This window comes from Phyllobates terribilis, unplaced genomic scaffold (assembly GCF_046119375.1).
Source record: "Phyllobates terribilis strain yellow unplaced genomic scaffold, ASM4611937v1 Scaffold_5__5_contigs__length_657084704, whole genome shotgun sequence".
NCBI classification, from domain to species: Eukaryota; Metazoa; Chordata; class Amphibia; order Anura; family Dendrobatidae; genus Phyllobates; species Phyllobates terribilis.
Window position 1 is genome coordinate 24446105 of NW_027362765.1, and position 27845 is coordinate 24473949.

Genomic DNA, 27845 nt, shown 5'->3' on the forward strand with positions numbered 1-27845 from the left:
CTGTCATGTACCTAAACAGCAGTTTTTGACCACATACGGGGTCTCTTGGTGTTCAGAAGAAATTGTGTAACAAATTACAATTGTTTTCACCTATTATCCATTGTGAAAATTACAAATTTGGGACTAAAACAACATTTTAGCGGAAAAAAACATAATTTTCATATTCACATCCACATTTTGAAAAGTTCTATGAAGCATCTATGGGTTCAAAATGCTCAAAACACCCCTAGATAAATTCCTTGAATTCCTAGTTTCCAAAATGAGGTCACTTGTGCATTGTTTCTGCTGTTTTGGTACCTCAGTTGCTCTGCAATGAGACATGGTGTCTGCAATCTATTATAGACAAATTTACGCTCGAAGTACCAAATGTCGCTTTTTAATTTCCGAGCCCTGCCATGCGCCCAAACAGCAGTTTTTGACCACATAGAAGATATTTCCATGTTTGGGATGAATTTCAGAATACATTTTAGGGTCCATTTCTCTTACTACTCCTTGTGAAAATGAAAAATTTCAGTGGAAAAAAATTAATTTTTCATTTTTTCAATCCAGTTTGCATTAATTTCTGCGTGACAACTGAAAGGTTAACCAAGTTCCCAAAAGCAGTTTAGAGTAATTTAAGGGGTGCAATTTTTTAAAATGGTATCATTTCTGGGGGGCAGTGATACATAGGCCCCTCAAAGTCCTTTCAAAACTGAGTAGGTCTGTGAAAAATTGGATTTCTAAATTTCCTTAAAAAATTAAAATTGCTGCTAAATTTTAACCCATCTAACATTGTAACGAAATAAAAGGACGTTTGAAAAATGATGCTGACATAAAGTAGACATTCAGTGCTGCTCACCATTATTGGCACCCCATCATTTTTTTCATAGACTGTACAATATCTTCAGAAATAAATGGAAATGTACCAAAGTTATATTTTCAGGATTTTTTAATTAGTGGACCAAAGTAATACAACAATAGAACATTGTTTTTCAACTTCCATGTTGCAATTTCAAAGAAGAAACAATAAACAGCATTTGCAACAATAAAGACACCCCTAATTAATACTTGGTTGCATACCCTTTGGCATTGCTCACAATGTCAATATGTTTCTTGTAGCCATCTATAAGCTTCTTGCACTTCTCAGCTGGAATTTTCTCCCACTCTTTCTTTGCAGTTTGTTTAAGCTCTTGAATGTGTGCAGGGTTCTTTTTCCCAATAGCAGATTTTAGCTCACCCCAAAGATTTTCAATGGGATTGAGGTCTGAACTCATTGCTGGCCATTTTAAAACAGTTACTGTGTACTTTTAAATGTGTACTTTGGGCCATCATCTTGCTGGAGGACCCATGATCTTCGAGTCAAACCAAATTTTCTTACACTGGGTAGGACATTTTGCTCTAAAATCTCTTGATAATTCTCTGATTTTATGATTTTTGTGATACGGTCAAGGCCTCAAGTGCCAGATGCTGCAAAGCAACCCCACAGCATTATGGATCCTCCACCATGCTTAACTATTGGTAAGGTGTTCTTTTCCTTTATAAGCTTCATTGCGCCGTCTGTAATCAAGCTGCTGCTTTGCATTGCCAAAAAGCTCTATCTTTGTTTCACCTGTGCACAGAACATTTTCCCATAAGGATTGTAGTTTGTCAAGGTACTCTTTGGCAACGATCAATCGTTCCTTTTTATGCCTTTTCTTCAGCAATGGTTTCTTCTTTGGCCTTTGCCCATAAAGCTCTGCTTGGTTTAGTATGCGGCGTATGGTACTTGTTGAAACCATGACCCCAGACTATTCCAGGTTGGCTTTCAAGTCTTTGGATGTTTGACATAGTGTTTTTTTCCACCATTCACACCAACCTTCGAAGACATCTCTTGCTAATTTTCCACTTTCCTCCATGTCCAAGGAGGATCTTGACGGTTTCATGCTTGGCTAACTTCTTAATAACATTGCGCTCTCTTGAAACTAGGATACCAAGGTCTTTGGAAATGGCCTTATAGCCATTGGAAGTCTTGTATTTGCTAATAATTGCTGTTCTGATGTCCTGGGACAGCTCCTTGGTCTTCACCATTGTGACAAAAGAACAGGGCCTACCATGTTGCTTTTTAAAATACTGAAGTCATGATTCATTGGCTAATTCATGTCATATGGGCACCAACAGTTAATCACAGGTGAGTCTCTTGTGAATTACCACAGGTGAATGAAAATGTGTTTCCCTACTAAATTAATGTAAAGGGTGCCAATACCGGTGTCACAACAAGCTTTAGGTTTTTCTATTTTTTCCTCCCATTGTTTTTTGTTTTAAATTATTGTTATCATTTGCTCGTTTGTTTTTAACACGAGTGCTCTACACAAAAAAATGTTTCTCTTGATTTGTTTTTTTCAGGAGATATTCCACATTATGTACTTAAACCTCATGTGTGGCAATAACGATGAGCAAAACTGTAAAGGAAATGTAATTTATTAACTATTTTGTGTGGTATGACTGGTTTAAGGATATATGTAAAGTTTGAAAAATGCAAATTTTTCAAAATTTTCATAAAATTTCAGATATTTTCACAAAAAAACTAAAACTTATTGACCTAATTTTACTGCTAACATAAAGTACAATGTGCACGAAAAAAAAACTTTTCAGAATCACCATTATATATAGACTCATTCCAGAGTTATTACCATATAAAATAAACACTGGTCAGAATTGTAAAATGGGGCTTGAACATTAAGATTAAAATTGGCTCTGTCACTATGGGGTTAAATAAGCTATTTTCTATCTGCTATGACAACAATTCACATACTGAGACGTCGATATGCTTTTTAACCACCCAGATGAGACAATTGCTATTAATCGAAGCATCTAACAAATTAATCAGCCCCCGCCGATCAGCGTGATGTGGTAGAACCTCCCGATGTGCACACTGCCTTACGCTCAGCACCGTAATTTAAAGTAACAATAAGGTTCAGAGACGGATTAAAGGGATTTTCCAACCATTGCTAGATGATAAATGATAGGTGGGGCCTATCCATCACTATAGCTGAAAAACAAGGCTCTCGTTAATCTTGTTTCTTCTTACTACACAAATACTGGAGTGATGGATGGTTACGCATCTTGTTACATCCTTGTCTGCACCTGCTCCTACAACCTCTACATCTGTTGTTAGGAGGTGACACTCTCGCACTGTGGACAGCGCTCAGTGACACAGGTGTTGTCCAACCAAGCTTATTGTTGTGGCTTATACGTCTGGTGATTTACTCTCCTAGCATTTTGCTAGTAGTACCCAGTTATTAGTATTTGCTGACCCTGGTCTGTTTTCCTTTGATACCCTGCAACATGAGTTAGTTTATTTGATACCCATTGCTGACCCTGAACTGACGTAACCCACTGTCAATTCTGCTTCTGACATCGGCTTTCTCCGAAACTTGTTCCTGACTTCTGAATTTGTCCTGTATCTGCCAACTCTTGTTTATCCAACTTGTCAACTCTCATTTGCCAGCTCACTCAACTGGTTGACAGCCACTCCATAACCTTGGGGATATTGTAGCAACTTCAGATTCCTATAAAAGGATTAAAGGTGAAGGCTATTGTTCCTCTGAGACCTGCTAGGTAGAGTGGTTTGAGCAAAGTCTGTTCTTATAAACCCTGCAAAGATTTCACATATAGTTACCCTTAAAGTATAATAAGTTCTGGCCCAGTTGGTTCAAGACCTTGGACAGTGAATTCAACATCACTAATCCACTGCAGCCCCATCCTCGACTATTCTTGCACCCTAGGTGAACCTTTCTAACCAGCTTTCTGGTGACCCTAAAAGCATTGTCACTTTTTGGGAGAGCTTTTGCTTTTATTTCAGACTTCGCCCATAATCATTTAGTTCTGAGAGGTCTTATTTCCATGCTACAGAGTGATCCTTGCCTTTTCCCTACCTCTTGATGCTCCAGAACTACTCTTTACTGTGGACTTTTTCTTTTGGACCCTTGGGCTCCTGTTAGATGATCTTGATGGTGTAACAGAGAGTAAATTAGTTTCTCTGTGACAAAGGAGACGTACTGCTGAAAAATATTGGTTTGAATTTTGGTATCTCCCAGCTACCCGCCACTTTAGGCTGCCACATTGTTTTCTATGCTACTACCTGGTGTTGGGATGCATTGAACATTTCGACTCTCTTGAGTCTTTTTCAGTTATTATCACTCATAAGCACCTATACATGAATTAAGGACTGTGAATGTTGTAAGAGCATAGTCAGCCATAATATGCTGAACAGCCATGTTGTGCCTAGCAGCCATCTTGGGCAAACTCTAGCAAACTAACTTTGCAGCTAATGAGATGCAGTTTCTGAAGTTCTCCCCGGAGTGGGAGAACTTAAGTGTCATTAATAAGTATAGATCCAAAGGCGTTGAAGGTAGAGATATACCTCCGCGCCGCTGAAAAATCCTCAAATCAGGAACATATAATAAAATCCTTGTTTATTGGTAAATGCCTACGCGTTTCGGGGTGTTCCACACCCCTTCATCAGGGCACCAACAGATATATCAATGTATGCACTGAAACACTCCATTTATATACAGACATAAAGTGAAAAAAAACAACAACAACATAACCTTTGCACCTGAGGCCGTGTGCAAAACCTTCAACAAAACTTTATCAATGAGTGTCACCAATATAAAAAGTGAGTATAAAAAACATGTATTAAGACACATATTACAAATAATGTAGTGTAGAGATGTATAAATAATGAATATACAGAATAGTCAAATGTATCAGTCAAATGAAGTAAATACATGAAAGGAATATTACTTACTAATAAGTAAGCATTCACATTAGGTAAGAACAATATAAATATATATATAACATTAAAATCTCTAATGAGAATACACCCATCAGCTGTCATTCCATAAAGGGAGATGGGAAACGAAGGAACAAAATAAAAATAAAAAGTACCCCCATGTAGAAAATAGCCCGTAATAACCTCTATCAACGGAGGAATGGTACAAGGAACAGGTTATCTGACATATATCATGTAGTGACATAGAGACTTAATGTGTAGTAATAGGACCCAAAGAAAACGCCGCGATGTAGTGCAAAGGCTGTGGCACAGATAAAGGAGATACACAAACAGGTAGTGAATCACCTGATGTGTGGTGGCATAGAAGGAGAGAGGTGTGTGATTGTAGCAACCAGCAGAACGCTACCATGTGGGTTCGAGTTGTACTGGTCCAAAAAGGAAACCATAAAAGAGGGAATATTTATAATAGCGTGCAGGATTTTAGAGGAACACAATATGTGTGTCAGTAAAAACTATGATGAATGTAAAAACACAGATTTATGTGTGTATATATAAAAAACAATATTAACTATAAAAAAAACTTCAGAGACATCATTCAGACCAAAGGGCTTAAGAGTATTCAGTCTGTAAATCCAATAAATTTCCTTTCTGTTTAGTTCTTGGAGTCTATCAGGATAATTCTCAGGAATTTGATCAATAGGGCTGATCTTTAGACTTAAAAAATCTTTATTATGCACCATTGTGCAATGTCTAGAAAGACCTTGTTTAAGAAACCCTTTAAGAACATTATGCCTATGGCAGTTGAGGCGTAGGTGGAGAGGCTGTATCGTTCTCCCCACATATTGTTTATTACAACTGCATTCTATTAGATAGATAACAAAAGTAGAAGTAGGAAGTAATGAAATTCAAGGAATAATTACTCTCCTTGGTATTTTTAGTTTTTTCTTTACCTATCAATAGACTATCCCTATTTTCTATATTTAAAGCCTCAAGATATGCTTTTTTAATAAGATTACCGGGGTATCCCTGGTTTTTAAACCTGTTAGTAAGAGTGCTAGATTGTACTATAAAGTCTATAGGATTAGAAAGAATTGTACTCACAAAGATGACTTTATAGTACAATCTAGCACTCTTGCTAACAGGTTTAAAAACCAGGGATACCCCGGTAATCTTATTAAAAAAGCATATCTGGAGGTTTTAAATATAGAAAATAGGTAAAGAAAAAACTAAAAATACCAAGGAGAGTAATTATTCCTTGAATTTCATTACTTCCTACAACAAATCTCATGGACAAATACGAAAAATACCAGAAGATAATTGGAAAATTCTTCTAGATGATCCCATACTGAAAAAGATCTTGCCTAAAAAAACGGGTATTACTTTTAGGCGTGCCCCCACACTAAGAAATATCATAGCTCCGAGTAGGATAAGGAATACGACAAAGAACAACTGTATGACTCCTATAACATCCTGTAAAGGGGTCTTTAAATGTGGCAACAAAAATTGTCTATGTTGTAAAAGTATTACACATGGTCTTACTCACTTTCAATCAAAGACTAATATGGAGATTTTTGAGATCAATAAATATCTCACCTGCAATTCTACTTTTGTTATCTATCTAATAGAATGAAGTTGTAATAAAGAATATGTGGAGAGAACGATACAGCCTCTCCACCTACGCCTCAACTCCCATAGGCATAATGTTCTTAAAGGGTTTCTTAAACAAGGTCTTTCTAGACATTGCACAATGGTGCATAATAAAGATTTTTTAAGTCTAAAGATCAGCCCTATTGATCAAATTCCCGAGAATTATCCTGATAGACTCCAAGAACTAAACAGAAAGGAAATTTATTGGATTTACAGACTGAATACTCTTAAGCCCTTTGGTCTGAATGATGTCTCTGAAGTTTTTTTATAGTTAATATTGTTTTTTATATACACACATAAATCTGTGTTTTTACATTCATCATAGTTTTTACTGACACACATATTGTGTTCCTCTAAAATCCTGCACGCTATTATAAATATTCCCTCTTTTATGGTTTCCTTTTTGGACCAGTACAACTCGAACCCACATGGTAGCGTTCTGCTGGTTGCTACAATCACACACCTCTCTCCTTCTATGCCACCACACATCAGGTGATTCACTACCTGTCTATGTATCTCCTTTATCTGTGCCACAGCCTTTGCAGTACATCGCGGCGTTTTCTTTGGGTCCTATTACTACACATTAAGTCTCTATGTCACTACATGATATATGTCAGATAACCTGTTCCTTGTACCATTCCTCCGTTGATAGAGGTTATTACGGGCTATTTTCTACATGGGGGTACTTTTTATTTTTATTTTGTTCCTTCGTTTCCCATCTCCCTTTATGGAACGACAGCTGATGGGTGTATTCTCATTAGAGATTTTAATGTTATATATATATTTATATTGTTCTTACCTAATGTGAATGCTTACTTATTAGTAAGTAATATTCCTTTCATGTATTTACTCCATTTGACTGATACATTTGACTATTCTGTATATTCATTATTTATACATCTCTACACTACATTATTTGTAATACGTGTCTTAATACATGTTTTTTATACTCACTTTTTATATTGGTGACACTCATTGATAAAGTTTTGTTGAAGGTTTTTGCACACGGCCTCAGGTGCAAAGGTTATGTTGTTGTTGTTTTTTTTCACTTTATGTCTGTATATAAATGGAGTGTTTCAGTGCATACATTGATATATCTGTTGGTGCCCTGATGAAGGGGTGTGGAACACCCCGAAACGCGTAGGCATTTACCAATAAACAAGGATTTTATTATATGTTCCTGATTTGAGGATTTTTCAGCGGCGCGGATGTATATCTCTACTTTCACCGCCTTTGAATTTATTCTGGTCCTGTGGGACACCTATTGGAGATCCGCTGCAACTGCCTTTTATATGTTATGGTAGTTGTGTCCTCACACAACCCAACCAGGTGAGAACCACCTTTTTACTATTATTCCCTATGTCTACAGGTGTAACCCTATTGGGCTTTGCGCTCTCTCTGTCTTTGTATTAATAAGTATAGAAGATATCTAAATAGGCTAATTTGAATAGATGAAGTTGATAAGTGGTGATTTAAGATTGTGAATATTTTTAATTGATAAAGAAACACCGTTGTCAGTAGAGCTGTCAGTGTTCGAGGAGTTTTGTGAGTAGAGGCGCCATCAAAGATCAGGGATGTCAGTAATGACGATATCATTTAATTAGTTAGATAGAAAGTGGAGGCCTATCGGATTATGAGTTTTGCCGTAATACTTATAAATATTGTCATGTTGTACCATTACTTTCTTTGTTCTACAATGTATACGCCTTTGTCTGCAGTATGTTGTTTCCTTTGTCTAACAATGTATAAATAAAACCCAAACCCTAGTTCGGGGCCTCCACATTCTTGTCTGGACACATGCGTGTGTCCTCATGCATCTGCCTGCCAACCTGACTTCTGTACCTGCTCTGTTGCCTTCTCTAATAAACCTCAGTCCCTACTTCAAGAAGGTTTGTCTACAGTGTCTTCTCGGACTTTGTAAAGCTCACTCAGACTTTCTTACAAATGTAACATCCAGGGCTGTGGAGTTGGAGTCGTGGAGTCGGAGTCGGTATAAAATGGACCAACTCCGACTTCTAAAATATATAATAAATTGGGTACAGTAGTTCAATGCAGTTTGCGGGGAATATTTTTTCATAAGAATTTGGGAAAGTTATGAAATGTCCTATAAATGTCTGTCCTATTCCTGATCTAAGGGTCTAGACTTTTAGCTGAGATGAATCTGTGCTACAGTAAATTTATCACTTAAACATGAGCCATGTATGAGGGAGTCGTGGAGTTGGAGTCATGGAAATTGAGGAGTCGGAGTCTGAGGTTTGGCTTACCGACTCCACAGCCCTGGTAACATTCACTGTATGAATTACATTTCTGCATGAATTACAGACTGTTTAATGAAATTACTGTGATAGTCTTTCTTTCACGTACACTTACCCCCACACATTTGCATGGGGCTGACAGGGATAAACAAGTTCTGTGCTTGTTTATTTCGATCAGTTCCCCAGACTAGAGAAACCAGGGCATACAAAGAAAGAATCCAGCATCTACATGTTTCCCCTTATTATCTAAAGTAATTGTATTATGACATGGGATCTTGATATTATGATCTTCTTCCCATTCAGGTTCCTACAATATTGGATCCTCTCAGTGGAGATCTTCTCCATAAGAGAATTTTCCTGATTGACCCATCAAGGATGGATATGGACAGAGACAAGATGGCTGAGAGGATATTACACCTCACCCTAGAGATCCTCTTCCGGCTTACTGGAGAGGTGAGAGATTCTGATGATGTCACATTACATCATTCTTATCTATGAGAATAACAGATGGACAGAACTGGAGAGGTGAGGACTCTGGAAATGTCTGTAGTGAGATTTATTAATGTGTCTCTCCATAACCAGGATTACACAGTAGTGAAGAAGACCTCTAGTGAGCGCTGTCAGGCCCCTGTGTCTGAGGGATGGGGAAGAAAACTGAGCTCTATCCCGGGGCCACCACCTCACCCCCTGATAAATGAGGACATCAATTATCAGAAGATCCTAGAACTCACCTACAAGATGATTGAGCTGCTGACTGGAGAGGTGACACTGCTGGGAATGCTGGGACATTATACAGTAATCATAGAATCATAGAATCATAGAATGGTAGAGTTGGAAGGGACCTCCTGGGTCATCTGGTCCAACCCCCTGCTCAAAGCAGGATTCACTAGATCATCTCAGACAGATGTCTGTCCAGCCTCTGTTTGAAGACGTCCATTGAAGGGGAACTCACCACCTCTCGTGGCAGCCTGTTCCACTCATTAATCACCCTAACTGTCAAAAAGTTTTTTCTAATATCTAATCTGTGTCTCCTCCCATTTAGTTTCATCCCATTGCTTCTAGTCTTTCCTTGTGCAAATGAGAATAAAGATGATCCTTCTACAATGTGACAGCCCTTGACATATTTGTAGACAGCTATTAAGTCTCCTCTCAGTCTTCTTTTTTGCAAGCTAAACATTCCCAAATCCTGCAACCGTTCCTCATAGGACATGGTTTGCAGACCAGTCACCATTCTGGTCGCTCTTCTCTGAACTTGCTCCAGTTTGTCTATGTCTTTTTTAAAATGTGGTGCCCAAAACTGTACACAGTATTCCAGATGAGGTCTGACCAAAGAGGAGTAAAGACCGATAATGACTTCACGTGATCTAGACTGTATGCTTCTGTTAATACATCCCAGAATTGTATTTGCCTTTTTTGCTGCTGCATCACACTGTTGACTCATGTTCAGTCTATGATCTATTAGTATACCTAAGTCTTTTTCACATGTACTGTTGCTTAGCTCTATTCCTCCCATTCTGTATATGCTTTTTTCATTTTTATTGCCCAGATGTAGTACTTTGCATTTTTCCCTGTTAAAAACCATTCTGTTGGTTGCTGCCCACTGCTCCATAATGCTATGAAGGGATCGGGGGATGATGGTATCATTGTATGTGTCAGGTTCCTATAAGGTGTCAGGATGTCACCATCTATTTCTCCATGGAGGAGTGGGAGTATTTAGAAGGACACAAAGATCTGTACAATGATGTCATGATGGAGGTTCACCAGCCCCTCACATCACCAGGTAATAGGGACTAAATACACATGGCCTAAAATTATCTGTATTTAAATAATTAATTCAGCCCCTGCATGTGTTTCCTCCAGTTCTATCCAATAAGAGGACCACACCAGAGAGATGTCCATATCCTCTTCTTCCACAGAACTGTAAACAAGATGATCCCAATGTTCCTCAGGATCATCAGGTAGATGGAGAGAAGGTGACATGAGATCTCCCCTATGATGTGTAGACGGCTGTGAAGGTCTTGTACTCAGTCTTGTTTTATCCACCAGTATTATATGCTTTATTCTTGTGTAATGAGAACATTGGAGGTGGCAGGATTAGAGCTCATCATAGATGTGAATTCTTCATCTGTCTGTGACTTTTACAAAATTTGTTTCAGGGTGAAGCTCTGATCTATATTAATACTACAGAGACATATGTGTGCGGTGATGAGCAGTTTAAAGAGGAGATTCCTACGTATGACTACTCAGGTGAGTAGTAATCATTAAATGCAGAGAAGTCACAGATTCTTCTGTTACCGGCTGTGGCTGCTTTATTGGTGGTGTAGTCCGTCCATATCACAATCAAGTGGTCACCATTCTGCCCCTGGGCCACTACATGCTCCTTTACCCGAAACTGTCCCCATTACTTTGGATATTGGAAGTCCTTCTGTTGGCGTACAGATTAGATATTAGAAAAAACTTTTTGACAGTGAGGGTGATCAATGAGTGGAACAGGCTGCCACGAGAGGTGGTGAGTTCTCCTTCAATGGAAGTCTTCAAACAGAGGCTGGACAGACATTGGTCTGAGATGGTTTAGTGAATCCTGCATTGAGCAGGGGGTTGGACATGATGACCCTGGAGGTCCCTTCCAACTCTAAAGTTCTATGATTCTATGTCACAACTACTCATTAACTCAACTGGAATAGGAGTTGATATTAAAGATAAGAAGGGGATTACTAGTCAGCTGAAATAGGAGTGGATTTTGAGGATGATAGAAAGGAGGTTATGGCTAACCAAGATCAGAAAATATCAGGGTATCACGTGACAAGTCTGCGTCAGGTGCAGACATCACAGGCATTCAGAGGTCTGTAATGCACCCATCCAAAACAATCTTAATGGGGTCAAATAGGATGGGTGTATGATATACAAATGAATCATTTTATTGTTTGCAGAAGGAGATACGTAAAGAGAAGACTACAAAATTTCCTCCAAATAAAGTGAGGATTGGGAAGATATCAGTTATTTTGTTTCAGCATCCACTAACAGGGTGCTAGATGATATACTAACTAAAAGTATATAGAGTACCTTGAAAATGAATACAATTTTTCACGTTACACCCACAAACCTAAATATATTTTATTGGGATTTTATGTAATACCAACACAAAGTAGCCAGTGTTTGTGAGGTGTGAAGGGAATGATGCATGATTTCCTAATTATTTAAAAAATATAAATCTGGGTCGCATGGCTTGGCCGGGTATGTTAGCAGCCTCACAGCAGAGTAGAAATATGCCATGTCGGCGCTGCAACTTCAGAATTCCTGTAGAATGTGAGCCCGCAAGGGCAGGGTCCTCTTACCTCTGTACCAGTCTATCATTGTTAGTTTGTTACTGTAAGTGATGTCTGTATCTGGTATGTAACCCCTTCTTATGTACAGCACCATGGAATCAATGGCGCTATATAAATAAATAATAATAATTCTGTCAAGGGAGAGGCTGGTGTAAACTATTCAGGACCCTAGTTCGATAACTGCGATAGAGGTGTCGATTAGCTGACTGTATCTAAAGAATGGAGAACGTGGTATTTCATATTTGATCTCAATTGCTTAAAGGATTATAACACATTCTGGTCGTGGATATCATTTACTAAATGTACATTATAAGTAGCCCAAAAAGGAAAAGACGGTAGAGTGTCAAAAAGGGGAAATATGAGATCTGCTATAAAGGCATCTCGGATAACACATCAGTAAAGTTAACCACCCGTTTCACCTGTCTCTAGACTAAGCATGCTAATTTATACATAGGCAATAATTTAAGAGAAGAGGGAATAGTGGGCACATGGCACTTTCCCCCCAGTTCTACAGTAACAGTACCTTTCTCTTGTCCCGCCGTAACAGTATCCACAAAAATACATTACAATAAGGTAGTGATGTTCCCCTATGTGTTCCCCATACATATGCTTATGCCTTCTTTGTGCCCAGATATAGCAGAATTGCCTCCACCATGGCACCCATGCAGTGATGCTCCCATACAGATATAATGTCCCTATTTGTGACCCCCAATACAGTAGTAATATTTCCCTTTGTGGTCCAATACATTAACATTAGTGTTGAGCAAGCATGCTCGACACTGCTCGGTACTCGCCCGAGCATCACGCTATTCGGGATGTTCGGCGAGCACCGAGCATTTCCGGGTTACTCGGGCGGGAGCTCGGGTCTCCGCCTTGCATGTTTTGCGCTCTTTACAGAGCCAATGAACATGCAGGGATGGCCAGCCAGTCACTGTAATGCCGCAGCCATGTTGGTTGTGGGCATTACATTGATTGGCTGTCCGCACAGTGTCACCTCGAGTATTTAAAACCGGGCGCCGACAGTGTAGGGACAGCGCTGCTGATTTAGGGAGAGATATAAACTGCGAAATAGTTAGTGTAGAGTCTGTAAAGGCTGCCAGATCAAACAAACCGTCCTTCTCAGGACTAATATCCATCCCAGATATCAGGCAGGCGGGCAGACAGGCTGTATAGGAGACGCAGTGGTTATACCAGCAAACGCTGCATTACAGTCCTGTGTGCTCCTGTTGCTGAAATTGCTGGACTTAGCTCCAGGTCTCGGGGGCCAGGAGAAATCCTTTTTTTTTTCATCTAAATCCCCTTTTTTTTTCCTCCTTCACACAGTACAAATACCCGTCTTATTAACCTTTTGGTGTCTCCCCCTACCCCCCCCCCCCCCAAAAAAAAAGTGTGTCTCTGATTTTTCAGACACAAATATATCTGTTGAAAATAGTCTGGTGTAGGCCCGAGAAATAGAAGTGTGGTTTTGCAGTTCCACGGTTCAAACCTCTGTATTATCCTGCTTTTGTCTTCTTTTGCCGTAAAGAAAAACTAATAGTGTCTCCTGATTGTTCAGACACAAATATATCTGTTGAAAATAGTCTGGTGTAGGCCGGAGAAATAGAAGTGTGGTTTTGCAGTTCCACGGTTCAAACCTCTGTATTATCCACTTTTGGGCCATTTGTATCTAAAAAAAAGTAGTTTGAGTGTGTCGCTCACTGTTCAGCTGCAAATATATATATTTTAAAAAAGCCTGGTATACACCAGTAAATTATAACTGTGGTTTTGCTGTTCCACGGTAAAAAATCTCTATTATCCTGCTTTTGGCATTTTTTGCTGTAAAAAAAAAACTAATAGTGTCTCCCTGATTTTTCAGACACCAATATATCTGTTGAAAATAGTCTGGTGTAGGCCCGAAAAATAGAAGTGTGGTTTTGCAGTTCCACGGGTCAAATCTCTTTCAAACATCATTTTTATTTTTATTTTTTCAAAAGAACAAATCATAAAAAGACATATAAAACAGATAAATCATAGCCAGGATGCACATAATAAGGAGCCTGTACACAGATCATGCACAATGAATAATCAATAAGTTCCGGTTAGTTGGCTTAACAAATAGACATCTAAACAAAAATATAAAAATTAAGTATTAGCAAGTTACAGTCATCTACATTCAATGGAATTAATTAAATATCGATAAATTGTGATGATTATCTCCCCTGCTTTAGTTAACACGTAAGAGTCCCAGGTTATTATTTAGATCCTTCAGAATATACCATTCTGTAGAGGTAAATGGTTGGACAATTTTATTCTTTTCAGACTGAGAACAACAAGTTATAATAAACTGTTTCCATTTTGATAGAAATTTGCCAGCTTGCTGTTCTTTGTTACTAAGGGCATCTAATTGCTCTACTCCCATAAAATGTTTCATTTGGATTATTAGCTCTGCTATGGGGGGAATGATGGGATCCAGCCAATGTTTAAGTAACTGTTTATTTGCCAGGAGGAGTAGAGTATGAAGCAGTTTTGGGGGGCCTTTTGATTTTTGGTCAGGATTTTCTGGGTTATTCCAATAATGAAGTATGGCTACATATGGAGAGAGAGTGGCTACATATGGAGAGAGAGTGGCTACATATGGAGAGAGAGTGTATCCTGGGCCCCATATAGTATTTATCACATCTGAGACTTGATTCCAGTATACTGTTGAATCAGGGCAGCACCATAGGCAGTGCATAAGATCAGAGTATGGGTGATGATATTTAGGGCATGCAATCATCCTATTTGACAAGGGATCTTTTTTCGGTACATTAAAAGTGTAAATGGCCCCGTGTATTATTTTATACTGAGTCTCTCTCCATCATTCGTTTATAATGTATTTTCTAAATATTTTCCAGCCTAATCGGATCTTAGTAGGGATTTCAATGTCTTCAAGTTGCTGCTTCCAATATTTAAAGAAAACGTCAGGGTGTATCTTTAATAAATTAGATTTCATAGCCGAGTAAAGACTAGAAATTGAGGGAGCACCAGTTGGAGATAGTAAAATTATATCTAGTTCGTTTTGAAAGGTCTCGAAGGTAACATCCTTTAAGTTTGACATAATGGATAGTCTAATTTGTTCAAATTGGAGGCCATGCTGCAGAGGTAGATCATATTTATCTATACATTCTGGGAACGTCAACCATCTCCGATCCGTTGGGTGAAGTAGGTGAGATATGTTATGTATACCTGCTTGCTGCCATTTAAGAAATAATTTATTTTCACTGCCCTGTGGAAATTCCGGATTCCGCCATAGCGGCAGGTGCTTAGAAATTCTGAAAGAAAGGCCATATTTTTTTCTAACTGCTTTCCAAGCGGAAATGGTGTCTTTAAAAGTTACTGATTTTTTGATTGCTGGGGGTAGAGAAGACTAGCGAGAGTGTAGAAGTGCAGTTAAATTAAAGGGGTAAGCATAGTCTGATTCCAAAGAGTAATCAGAGTATGTATGTCTTTTGTTGAGCCAGTCAATTATGTAACGAGAAAGGCAAGCAAGGTTGTAATTCCTTATACTTGGAAAATTGATGCCTCCATCATCCTTGGACGACATAAGTTTGTCAAGGCTAATCCTAGGACGTTTTCCTCTCCATATAAAATGACTGAAGGCCTTATTAAGTGTGATTACATCAGAGTGTTTCAGCAGTAATGGCAGAGTTTGGAATTGATATATAATTTTAGAAGTACTGATCATCTTAACGAGATGCGCCCTACCTAAAAAAGACAAGAGCAAATCCTGCCACGACTTCAATTGATCAGTAATTTTTTTGATGATGGGGGGGATAATTTAATGTATATAAAGAACATGGCAACCGGCCTATTTTTATGCCCAAATAGGTGATATGGGATGTAGCTATATTAATATCATAGAAAGATTTTTTGGGGTAGAGTTTCATTCCTTTTTCAATTAATGGTAGCAATTCACATTTTTTAGCGCTTATTTTGAATCCAGAATATGTGCCAAAATTTTTAAGTAGATCCAAAACCAAAGGTAAATGTAGGATGGGATCCGACATGAACAAAATGATCTCGTCTGCAAAAAAAGCCGCCTGGATCGATTTTTTGTTAAATTGGATGCCTGAAAAAGTTTTAGGGTCTGATAATATACGGACTAAGGGTTCTAGTGCCAGGTTAAAAAGTAAGAGGGATAATGGACATCGTTGTCTCGTTCCCTTTTCAAGAGGGAAGGGAGAGGATAAAAAACCCGGGGTATACACCTGGGCTTTTTGGAGATGTGTATAAATTACGAATATAATTAAAAAAAGGGCCTGACAATGACATTTTAGTCAAAACCATGTATAACCAATCCCAATTTATATTATCAAAGGCTTTTTTGGCGTCAAGGGAGATAATTGCTGTGGATCCCTTTAAATTTGGAGTAGAGTGGATTTTATCGAGCGCCAGTAATACTTTCCTAATATTTAGCGTGGATATAAGGCGGGGTAGAATAGAGGCCAGTCTGTCAGCCATTATTTTAGATAAAAGCTTAATGTCGATATTTATAAGTGAAATCGGTCTGTATGAATTGGGGGGATAATGGATCTTTACCTGGCTTTAGTAATAATTTGACATAAGCTATATTTGCGGAAGGGAAAATGGGATTGCCATAAATTATTTTGTTGAAGATCGGTACTAACAACGGGGAACGTTAAGGATTTAAAGAAGTCAGAAGTGTATCAATCAGGTCCAGGGGATTTGTTTGGTTTTAAATTTTTAATTGTAGTAGTAATCTCCTCCAATGAAATAGGTTTATTTAATATAGATTTATGTTCCTCCGAAAATAAAGGTAATTTGACCTTATCCAAGAGTATATTTGAGAGGGGCAAGGTTTGTTTTGTTTTTTTGTATAGGTCCTTATAGAATGAGCCTAAAATCTCATTAATTGATTTAGGGTCCGTGTGAATAACCCCATTATTATTTCTTAATTGAAAAATTCCCTGTGGCTTTCTCATACCTTTAGCTAAATTGGCCATCATCCTCCCTGATTTGTTGCCAAACCTATAAAAGTATGCTTCTGTTTGAGATAAGTGGAATTTTTCTCTCATATCTGCATATTGGTTGAATTCAGATTGCTTTTGAGACCAATGTGTTTTATTAAGAGGGGAAGGATCAAGAAGAAATGTAGTGTAGGCTTGTTTCAGAGGACAGTTCACTATATTTTTTCATAACCCTTTTTTTGTGAGAAAAAGTATATGCCAAAATTTTCCCTCTAAGTACTGCCTTGGCCGATTCCCATAATAATGTGGGGTTATCTTGGTGTGCCGAATTGTCAGATAACAACTCGCTCCACCATATCTTGAGAGAGGAAGTAAATGAGTCGTCTTTGCAAAAGTAATATGGAAATCTCCACAAGAAGTCTGGGCCCCGAGGGAAATCCTTTGATAGTTCCAACCTCACTGGAGCATGGTCAGAAATAACAATATCATCAATTTGCACCGTTACCAATTTAGCCAACAGAGAAGAAGATACAAAAAAGTAATCAATACGGGACCAAGAGTCGTTGGCGTGTGAGAAGTGTGTATATTCTCTATTACTGGGGTTCAAAAACCTCCATGAATCAATTAATTGGCAACTACACAAAAGAGGTGCTAGTGCTTTGTCATGCTAGGTAACCGATTGCGGAGTACCAGTAGTGTTTTTCCTATCCTCATGAACTGAAACCACCGCGTTAAAGTCTCCACCTATTATTTTGTTAGGGTTGGAGTCAAGTAAGAGTCTAGTCTCCAATTGTTTAAAAAAAGATTTGTTGCCTATGTTAGGGGCATAAACATTATAGATAGAGAAGGTTCCACAAGATGTAGATAATGTTAATTGTATCAACCTCCCTTCTCCATCCTGCTGCTGACTTATGACCTGGTGTATAAACTGTTTATTAATAAGGATTAAGACTCCAGCCTTCCTATCTACGGACGGTGAACCATAGATACCCCCAACGCATAATTTTTTCATCCGGGGGAAATCTGCTTCAGGCAAATGCGTTTCCTGTAGAAGGGCTATGTCAGGCTTTAAACGTTTTAAATGCATAAGGACTTTCATCCGTTTTTGGGGAGATCTCAAACCTTTAACATTCCAAGATACAATATACATATTCAAAGACTGTAAAGATAGACATGTTTGGTGAGCAACTTACAAAATAATGATGACATGTAGTTAGATTATGTACTAACGAGCGAAGCTCGAACATGTAAAACAAAATCAAAAAACAATATACTAAAGTTTTAAAGAACTGACCTAGCAAGAGCGTAAACATTTTTAACTGCTCGCTAGGGAAAAAACTATCTCCTGGGCTTCACTTCTGCCCGACCATGTGTACAATATAACAGATTACATTTAAATTTGGATTCAAATTCAAAACCTAACTCCCCCCTTAATTAAGGTTATTTATCAGAATTTTCTCAAGCAATTGCCTCCATAAAAGACTTTTACTCCAGCGTCACCAAGTGTATAAAAGGAGAAACTCATTAAATCAGCGATTGTTATAGCTCTGGTCTCCTTTGTCTCCTCGTTTCGTGGGTCTCCTAGGGGTCCGTGAACCAGAGGGAGTTTTCGCCTGGAGGGTATGTTCAGGACTAGCCCCTGGGTCTAGGAGACTGTTGACAAAAGAATCTGCCTTATCAGGTGAGATAAATTCCCAGAAAGAGCCATTAGTGTCTTTCAGGCGTAGAGTAGCCGGGTAGCGGAGTTGAAAGCGTATTTTTTCTTTGTGCAGTCTGGTGCATAAAGCACTGAAGGACTTCCTTTTCCTGGTTACTTCAATTGAGTAGTCTTCGAAAAGCAGGATTTTATGGCCTTGAATGATCAATGGGTGGTTTAGTTGTTTGTAAGCTCGGATAATGTCATCTTTATCATTGAATTCCAAAAATTTCATAATGACCTGTCTTGGCCTGGTAGTATTGCGGGCTCCAGAGACAGAGGGTGGGAGGCCAATTCTGAGGACCCTTTCTACCTTTTTACCTTCAGATAATTTTAGGGCTTTTGGGACTTCGTTCTCACATAGGGGTTTCAGAGTGTTCTGATGATACGATTCAGGTAGACCCACAAAACACAGGTTGCTTCTGCGAGAGCAGTTCTCAAGGTCATCTATATGGTCTCTCAGAATTTTTTCACGAACCATAGCCATTATTTTGGAGTGGTCCTCATTTGAATCATCTTCAATGTTTGATACTCGTGATTCTAGCTCAGTGAGCTGTTCGGCTTGTTCTTCCTGTCTGGCCTGAAGATCCATCAGGGCAGTATTTAATGTGGATTGAATTATGATTTTGATTTCAGGAAGTAGCCTAGCAGTGACCTCAGCCGCTAGTTCCGAAGGGTCCATTTGTGATTCCCCTTTTCTTAAAGTAGAATTGCAGGGTGTTTTAGGGGGTTGACGTAGATCCCCTCCATCTTCAAGATGGACTTGCTGTTCCTCTTGGTCTAGGGTAGGAGCCATATTATGAAGATTGGAGAAGTCAGAATGATTGGAAAAGGAAGATTGTTTTTACCCGCTACGGAGAAGGTAGCGGTCCATATAGGCCAAAGATATTTTTCGAAGACGACCTTCAGCTGTGTGAAAATTACAAAAAATTTCTGAGCTGCGGGATCAAAAATCAGGAACTTGGAGGCGATGTACAGGGTGGGAGAACATGAGCCGGTAAACATAGATCACATGGTCGGCGCCTGAACCGGAAGACTCACAGAATCATGGTTTGTATATAGTGGTTACTTCATGATAAGGAATGGAGGGAACACCAAAGCCGGTTGTCTAATGTCCAGTAATAAACTGCGTATATGAGGTCAAGTCAGGTTATTAGATGACCAAGGAGAGTGGGCTTTCCTGTCCAGTTATAAATCTTGGATGCAATGCCAGGACTGGATACTAGATGGCAGCGGAGACCCTGGTTGAGACCACAGGGTGAAGATGAGACCACAGCTTTTATAAGTTTGGGCTGCAACTCCCTTTTGGTCCACAAGATGGCGATGATCAGAGCTGGCAATAATTTGTAACTGCTGTTTCTCAAGGGTCCATTAGATGGAGCTCAAGGATTAGAAACAAGTCACATCCACTAAAAATATAGATGCTCAACTCTTTTTTTTTTTTTTTCTCTCTCTTACATTTCCTCCATCAACAAATAGTTAATCTCCCTGTAATATAGGGGTGTGGGGTGGGGGGACAATTCCGACCCCACTGAGACTATGGGTCTCCCAGCCTTCCCCTGATACCACAGAGCTGTTCCGCCGTGGGTTCTTCTACCGATGTGCGTCCGCTGGGAAATCCCCGGTCTCCGACACCGTTCCCAGGGCACGGACCCTCCGACCGCCAGGCCTCCCCGACTGATGCCAGCAGAGCACCGGCCACCAGCTCTCGCAGACCAAGGAGCAGGCACAGGTGAGCGCTTTGCCGGGTGGATGTCCAGCGTCTCAGATGTAGAGACTTACAGTGTCCCGCTGATCCGACTCCGGTATCCCATCCAGACAGGCCAGTCCAAAGGAATCCTCCAGGGACCACGATCCGGGTGCACAGCAGTCCAGGATAGAACGAGGCTTCAGGCCTACAGGCAGGCCTCAGACCACCGCTGCAGTGAATCGGCACCAGAGGGTATCAGAGAAGTCCCCTGCCCTAATTAACACCTATAGAAGTGTATAGGGCAGTGGATGGAGGTAGCAATCCTCCGAATTTATAGTATTTGGAGCAGCTGAATAGGGAGCTCATGAATGTGCATCCTTCTGCTTCAGTGGCTGGACAAGCCCCCCCTCTCTCCACGGTTCAAACCTCTGTATTATTCTGCTTTTGGGCCATTTGTATCTAAAAAAAAACAGTTTGAGTGTGTCGCTCACTGTTCAGCCACAAATATATGTATTTAAAAAAGTCTGGTATACACCAGTAAATTATAACTGTGGTTTTGCAGTTCCACGGTAAAAAATCTCTATTATCCTGCTTTTGGCATTTTTTGCCGTAAAGAAAAACTAATAGTGTCTCCCTGATTTTTCAGACACAAATATATCTGTTGAAAATAGTCTGGTGTAGGCCCGAGAAATAGAAGTGTGGTTTTGCAGTTCCACTGTTCAAACCTCTGTATTATCCACTTTTGGGCCATTTGTATCTAAAAAAAAAACAGTTTGAGTGTGTCGCTCACTGTTCAGCTGCAAATATATATATTTAAAAAAGTCTGGTATACACCAGTAAATTATAACTGTGGTTTTGCTGTTCCACGGTAAAAAAATCTCTATTATTCAGCTTTTGGTATTTTTTCCGTAAAGAAAAACAGTAATAGTTTCTCCCTGATTGTTCAGATTGTTTAAAAGAGTCGGGTGTAGGCCAGAGAAATAGAACTGTGGTTTTCCTCTTCCACGGTTCTAATCTACTTTTTATTACCCTTTTTCCATTGATAGTGCGAGTGTAAGCTATTTTACTGCCTTTACAATGGGCAAGGCGCGTGGCAAGGGACGTGGAACTGGACGTTCTGGTGATGGTGCGTGCAGTGGACGGGGCCGTCGCCAAGGTGAAAATGTGCCACAACCAACAGCCACATCTTCTCGCTCCCACTTCTTGACCGAATTACTAGGGAAGCACAGAACAACACCAGTATTGAGTCGTTCCATGTCAAGTGGACCAGTGGTCCCCACTCGACCTTCTCCGATTTTGCTGAAAATTTATAAGGATGTACATGTATGTTTGAAAAGAGGTTCTGTAAATTTTTAGGGCCAGATCTCAAATACATTGGGCACTGTTGACCTTTCACTGGAGGTTCCACCAAGCCTGCGGCTTCAGCTAAGAGGATTTTGCAAACTTTGGCACATAGCCATTAGAGTTCTATACTGGCTATGAAGCTGAAATTTGGCATACTAGCTCAACTTTTGCTGGTAAACACGATAAAATTATTACCGCTATGACAAAACAATATTTCGGCCGCAATTTTGTGTCAAAGTAGCTTGTAAAACGCGTCGCATAAAATTTATGCCAAACTTTGCCCATATATAACTCAAGCCCAAAAACCAATAGTAACTGGTGCTTTGCCCTGTACACCAAACATCTACATGACTTTGCATTGCTGCAATATCACGGTCAAATCATATGTATTTGTGGAAATATTCACACCCACATATGATGAAAAACGTAAAAAAACCGAATTTTACCTATTTTTAGGTCAAATTTCTCAAAAAGGGTACCCCTAAAATATATTAATTCTGATATCATTAGAAAGAGCACATTTTTCTCTACAAGGATCATTGTTTTGTTTTTTTGGAGTCTCTCAGTTTAAGAAAAGAAAAATGCCACTGAACATGGTGTTATTTATGCGCGTAATGCATTGATTTTGTGTTTGATTTTCAGATTCTTGTCACATGTTACAGAGTTGTATTGTTGCTAGCAATGTCTATTATAATCAAAAACCTATAAACTTTTTTGTTTATGAAAAGTTATTGACTATTGTTACATTTTAATGCATATATTATTTATTAACGATGGAGAATGGAAGAATCGGCCCAGTGCTCTATCGGCCTTGCGAACAATTCGAAGAGCCACCTTAAGACATTCACCCATAGCAAGGATGAGTTGAAATTGTTTACAAGCTTTGGATTGGATGAACAGAAATTGCTGCGTCGGCGAGTGGGACTAAATTTTGACGAACATTCACAAATCTGTTTACACCATGAAGCTTCATTCTTGACCAAATATGAGCATTTGCAAAAATCGTGTTGCAATCCTTTTGGGAAGAAAGGTCATAACACCAAAAAGAATTTGCGAGCTATCAATTTGTTAGCAGCTGACCAGATGAACGAATTTACAAAGAATGATGTGAAGCCTGGCCAGAAGATGTGTGCATCATGTCGAAAAGAATTTGCTAACAGGAAAAAATCAGCTGATCCAGTTTCCTCTGAATCAGATCCAGATGGAATGGAATGGAATGTTCTCCTGAAAGTCTAAATGCAAGCTTAACATCCATTGGCATCTCTCCTCTGAAATATCCACGGGTAAGCCAGCGGGATTCACTTGGATATGCAAGGAGAAAGATAAGCCAGGTACAAAATGCATTTTCTAGCAAGATTGCTTCAATTGGAGGGCTTGAGCCGAAAGACATTGAGCAAACAAAAACGGCACAGTGCAAAATGTGTCTGGATTACAATCACCTTTTGGCAGATTTGAAGCAAAAGCTGCAGGTGTCCAGTCGGGCAGAAAAGGTCCAAATCTTGACATTGGCACCTAAAAGTTGGTCCATTAAGGCTATATCAGACGAATTCGGTGTCTCTGAACGAATGGTCAAACAAGCTCGAAAGCTTAAATGTGAACATGGGATCTTAGCCTTACCTAGAATCAAGTTACATAGTTCATAAGGCCGAAAAAAGACAAGCGTCCATCCAGTTCAGCCTATTTCTTGTGCACTGCAGCTATTCCGCAGCGTTGATCCAGGGGAAGGCAAAAAAAACCATGCGTATAGGCCAATTTACATCATTGAGGAAAAATTCACTTCCCGACACCAATCTGGCAGTCAGATTAAATCCCTGGATTAATTAACTAAGCATAAGATGTAATTTTATTGTTCTCAAGAAAGGCGTCCAGGCCTCTCTTGAACTCATTAAGTGAGTTGGACATCACCACTTCCTCTCCCAGAGAGTTCCAGAGTCTCACGGCTCTGACCATAAAGTATCCCCTTCTATGCTGGTGCAGGAACCTCCTTTCCTCCAGACGCATAGTGTGCCTCCTCGTCTTTGTCACCATCCTTGGTATAAACAGGTCATGGGAGAGATCTCTGTACTGCCCCCTGATGTATTTATACAAGTTTATGAGGTCTCCCCTAAGCCTTTTCTTTTCCAACGTAAATAGGCCTAATTTTGACAACCTCTCTGGGTATTCTAGTCCCTCCATTCCCTTTATTACCTTAGTCGCCCTCCTTTGTACCCTCTCTAGCTCCAATATGTCTTTCCTGAGCACCGGAGCCCAGAACTGTGCACAATATTCTAAGTGCGGCCTTACCAGCGCTTTATACAGAGGAAGAACAATGTTCCCATTATATGCCCCTATTCCTCTTCTGATGCATGCCATGACTCTATTTGCCTTCGCAGCTGCTGCCTGACACTGGGCACTCCAATTTAATTTGCTATTAACCAAGACGCCCAGGTCCTTCTCCATGTCAGATTTCCCCAACGGTTTCCCATTTAATATGTATGGGTGACTGCTGTTTTTCTTTCCCATGTGCATGACCTTACATTTATCGGCATTGAACCCCATTTGCCATTTTTTGGCCCAACTCCCCAATTTATCTAAATCCTCCTGTAGCTGTGCCCTATCCTCATCTGTATTAACTACTTTACAAAGTTTAGTATCATCTGCAAATATTGCTATTTTACTATGCAACCCTTCCACTAGATCATTAATAAATATATTAAATAATATAGGGCCCAAGACAGACCCTTGAGGCACCCCACTAGTAACCCTGACACACCCTGAGCTTACTCCATTGATAACCACCCTCTGCTTTCTATCACTCAGCCAGCTATTTACCCACTTGCACACATTATCCCCCAGACCAAGCATTCTCATTTTATATACCAACCTTTTGTATGGCACGGTATCAAACGCTTTGGAGAAGTCAAGGTATACAACATCCACTGACTCTCCCCGGGCCAGCTGTGAGTTCACCTCCTCGTAGAAGGCGATCAGGTTTGTTTGGCAGGAGCGATCCCTCATGAATCCATGTTGATATGGAGTTAGACAGTTATTATCATTAAGATATTCTACAATAGCATCTCTAAGAAATCCTTCAAACAACTTACCCACAACAGACGTTAAGCTGACTGGTCTATAGTTCCCAGGGTCACTTTTAGACCCCTTTTTGAATATTGGTACCACATTTGCTTGGCGTCAGTCTAGTGGGACAGTCCCTGTCCATAAAGAGTGCTTGAATATAAGATACAGCGGTCTGTCTATCACATTACTTAATTCTTTTAGTACCCTGGGGTGTATGCCATCTGGGCCTGGTGACTTGTCTATTTTGATATTATTTAGGCGTTTCTGAACTTCCTCCTGGGTTAGGTGGGTGATATTTAGCGGAGGGTTTACTTTATCACTCTGCATTTCCTCCGATAAATTGTTTTCTTTTGTGAAAACAGTGGAGAAGAAGCTATTGAGTAGGTTTGCTTTACCCTCATCGCCCTCTATGATTTTACCCAGGTTATTTTTCAATGGGCCAACTCCATCAGTTTTAATCCTTTTACTGTTTATATAGTTAAAGAACAGTTTGGGATTCGTTTTACTTTCCTTGGCAATTAGTCTCTCTGTCTCCTCTTTTGCTATTCTTATTTGTTTCTTACAGATTTTGTTTTTTTCCCTATAAGATATTAGCGCTTCCTCGCTGCCTTCTTGTTTAAGTTTACCGAAAGCCCTTTTTTTGTTTTTCATTGCCCTCTTGACTTCCTTATTTAGCCACATTGGCTTCCTCCTTTTCCTAGCCCTTTTATTCCCATAAGGTATGTACCTTCTACAGTGACTATGTAGGACTGTTTTGAAAATTTCCCATTTTCTATCCGTGCTCCTATTACTAAAGATACTATCCCAGTCTATAAGGTGAAGGGCATCTCTTAGCTGATCAAACTTTGCCCTCCTGAAGTTCTGTGTTTTTGTGACTCCCTTGCTGGGCACCCTACTGAAGCACATGTGGAATTGTATAATGTTGTGGTCACTATTTCCCAGGTGCCCCCCGACCTGCACCTCAGTTATTCTGTCTGGCCTGTTAGTTAATATTAAGTCTAAAAGGGCCGTCCCTCTAGTTGGTTCCTGCACAAGTTGTGACAAATAATTGTCTTTGATAATTGACAGAAACCTGTTTCCTTTCTGAGATCTACAGCTTTCGGTTTCCCAGTCTATATCGGGGTAGTTGAAGTCCCCCATAATAATCACCTCGTTATTTTTTGCTACTTCGTCTATTTGTCTCATTAATAGACTTTCCGTGGCTTCTGCTATATTTGGTGCTTTATAACAGACTCCTATGATAATTTTATTATTGTTTTTTGCCCCATGTATCTCCACCCATAAGGACTCGACCTCCTCATTTCCCTCCCATACATCCTCCCGTATTGTAGGCTTTAGACACGTCTTTACATATAGACAGACTCCACCCCCTTTCCGACTTCTTCGATCCCTTCTAAACAGACTGTAACCCTGTAAGTTAACTGCCCAGTCATAGCTTTCATCTAACCATGTCTCGGTTATTCCCACTATGTCATAGTTACCTGTAGATATTTCTGCTTCCAGTTCATCCATCTTGTTTGTCAGGCTCCTGGCATTTGCTAGCACGCAGTTTACTCGATTTTGTTTTGTTCCAATCTTCTCCCTGTGGATTGTATTAGAAATTTTCTTACCTCCCTTCCAAGTATCTTGTCTTGGACCTTCTTTGTCGCACTTCATATCTTTCATTAGTATGTTCTCTGGTTGCATGTTCGTGTCCGGCGTTTTTCTTCCCATCCCCTCTTCTTCTAGTTTAACGCCCTCCTGATGAGTGTTGCGAGTCTCCTGGCGAATGTGTGTTTCCCTGGTTTGTTGAGGTGTAGTCCGTCTCTGGCAAGGAGTCCGTCATAGAGGTAATTCACACCGTGGTCCAGGAATCCAAATCCTTGTTGTCTGCACCATCGTCTCAGCCAGTTGTTCACATCAAGGATCCTGTTCCATCTCCTGACGCCATGCCCGTCTACTGGAAGGATAGAAGAAAAAACTACCTGCGCATCCAGTTCTTTTACTTTCTTCCCCAATGCTTCAAAGTCCTTGCAGATTGTTGGTAGGTCCTTCTTTGCCGTGTCATTGGTGCCAACATGTATCAGAAGAAATGGGTGGACATCCGTGGAACTGATGAGCTTCGGTATCCTATCGGTAACATCCTTGATCTTCGCCCCTGGGAGGCAGCATACTTCTCTTGCGGTTATGTCCGGTCTGCAGATAGCTGCTTCTGTTCCTCTCAGTAGTGAGTCTCCCACCACCACCACTCTTCTTCCCTTCTTGGCTGTCCTTTTTCTTGTCGCTTCTGGGTGTTTCTGGGTGCTCTTTTCTTTTTTGCTTGCTGGTAGTTCCTCATCCTTAGGTGTGCCATCTTCGTCCTCCACAAGTCCTTGGAATCTGTTTCTCAGTTGTGTGGTTGGTGGTGTCTCCATGGTCTTCTTGCTTCTTTTGGTCACTTGCCTCCACTTGTCTGCCTCTGGAGGTTCTCTGACACTTCCTTCACTTTCCGTGACCAGTAGTGAAGCTTCTGTTCTGTCCAGGAAGTCTTCATTTTCCTTGATGAGTTTTAATGTCGCAATTCTTTCTTCCAGTCCCCGCACCTTTTCTTCTAAAAGAGCCATTATTCTACACTTCTGGCAGGTGAAGTTGGTTTCAGCTTCTGTTCGATCTGTGAACATGTAGCACAAGTTGCAGCTCACCATGTAGGTTGTCACATCTGCCATGCTGCTCCTTGTCCCTGCTGACTTGATGTCTGTCTTCTTTCTTGTGATACCCTAGACGGCGCGCGGTTTGTGTGGCAAGAAAGTTTCTGAGGAAGTGAAGAAAAAGGTGCAGGCATTTTTTGAGGATGATGAATTCAGTCGAATGTGCCCTGGTAAAAAAGACTATGTATCAGTGCGAATAGCAGGAGAAAAAAGAAGATGCAAAAGCGACTATTACTGAGCAATATGAGGGAAATGTTTGTTGCCTATCGGGATCGGAATGGCCCTGAAATTGGATTTTCCAAGTTTTGTGAGCTTCGGCCAAAGTGGTGCGTAACCGTTGGATCTGCTGGAACACATTCCGTTTGTGTGTGTACCATTCACCAAAATGTCAAACTAATGCTTGCAGCATGCCCAATCAATGATGACTACAAAGAGCTCATATGCAAAATGGTCTGTGGAATTGAA

The 27845-nt window shown here is 40.0% G+C and overlaps 1 pseudogene; it reads left to right on the plus strand.

Annotated features, from left to right (window-relative positions):
• Positions 1-27845, plus strand: part of LOC141271814 (uncharacterized) — a 162224-nt pseudogene that overhangs the window by 67777 nt on the left and 66602 nt on the right.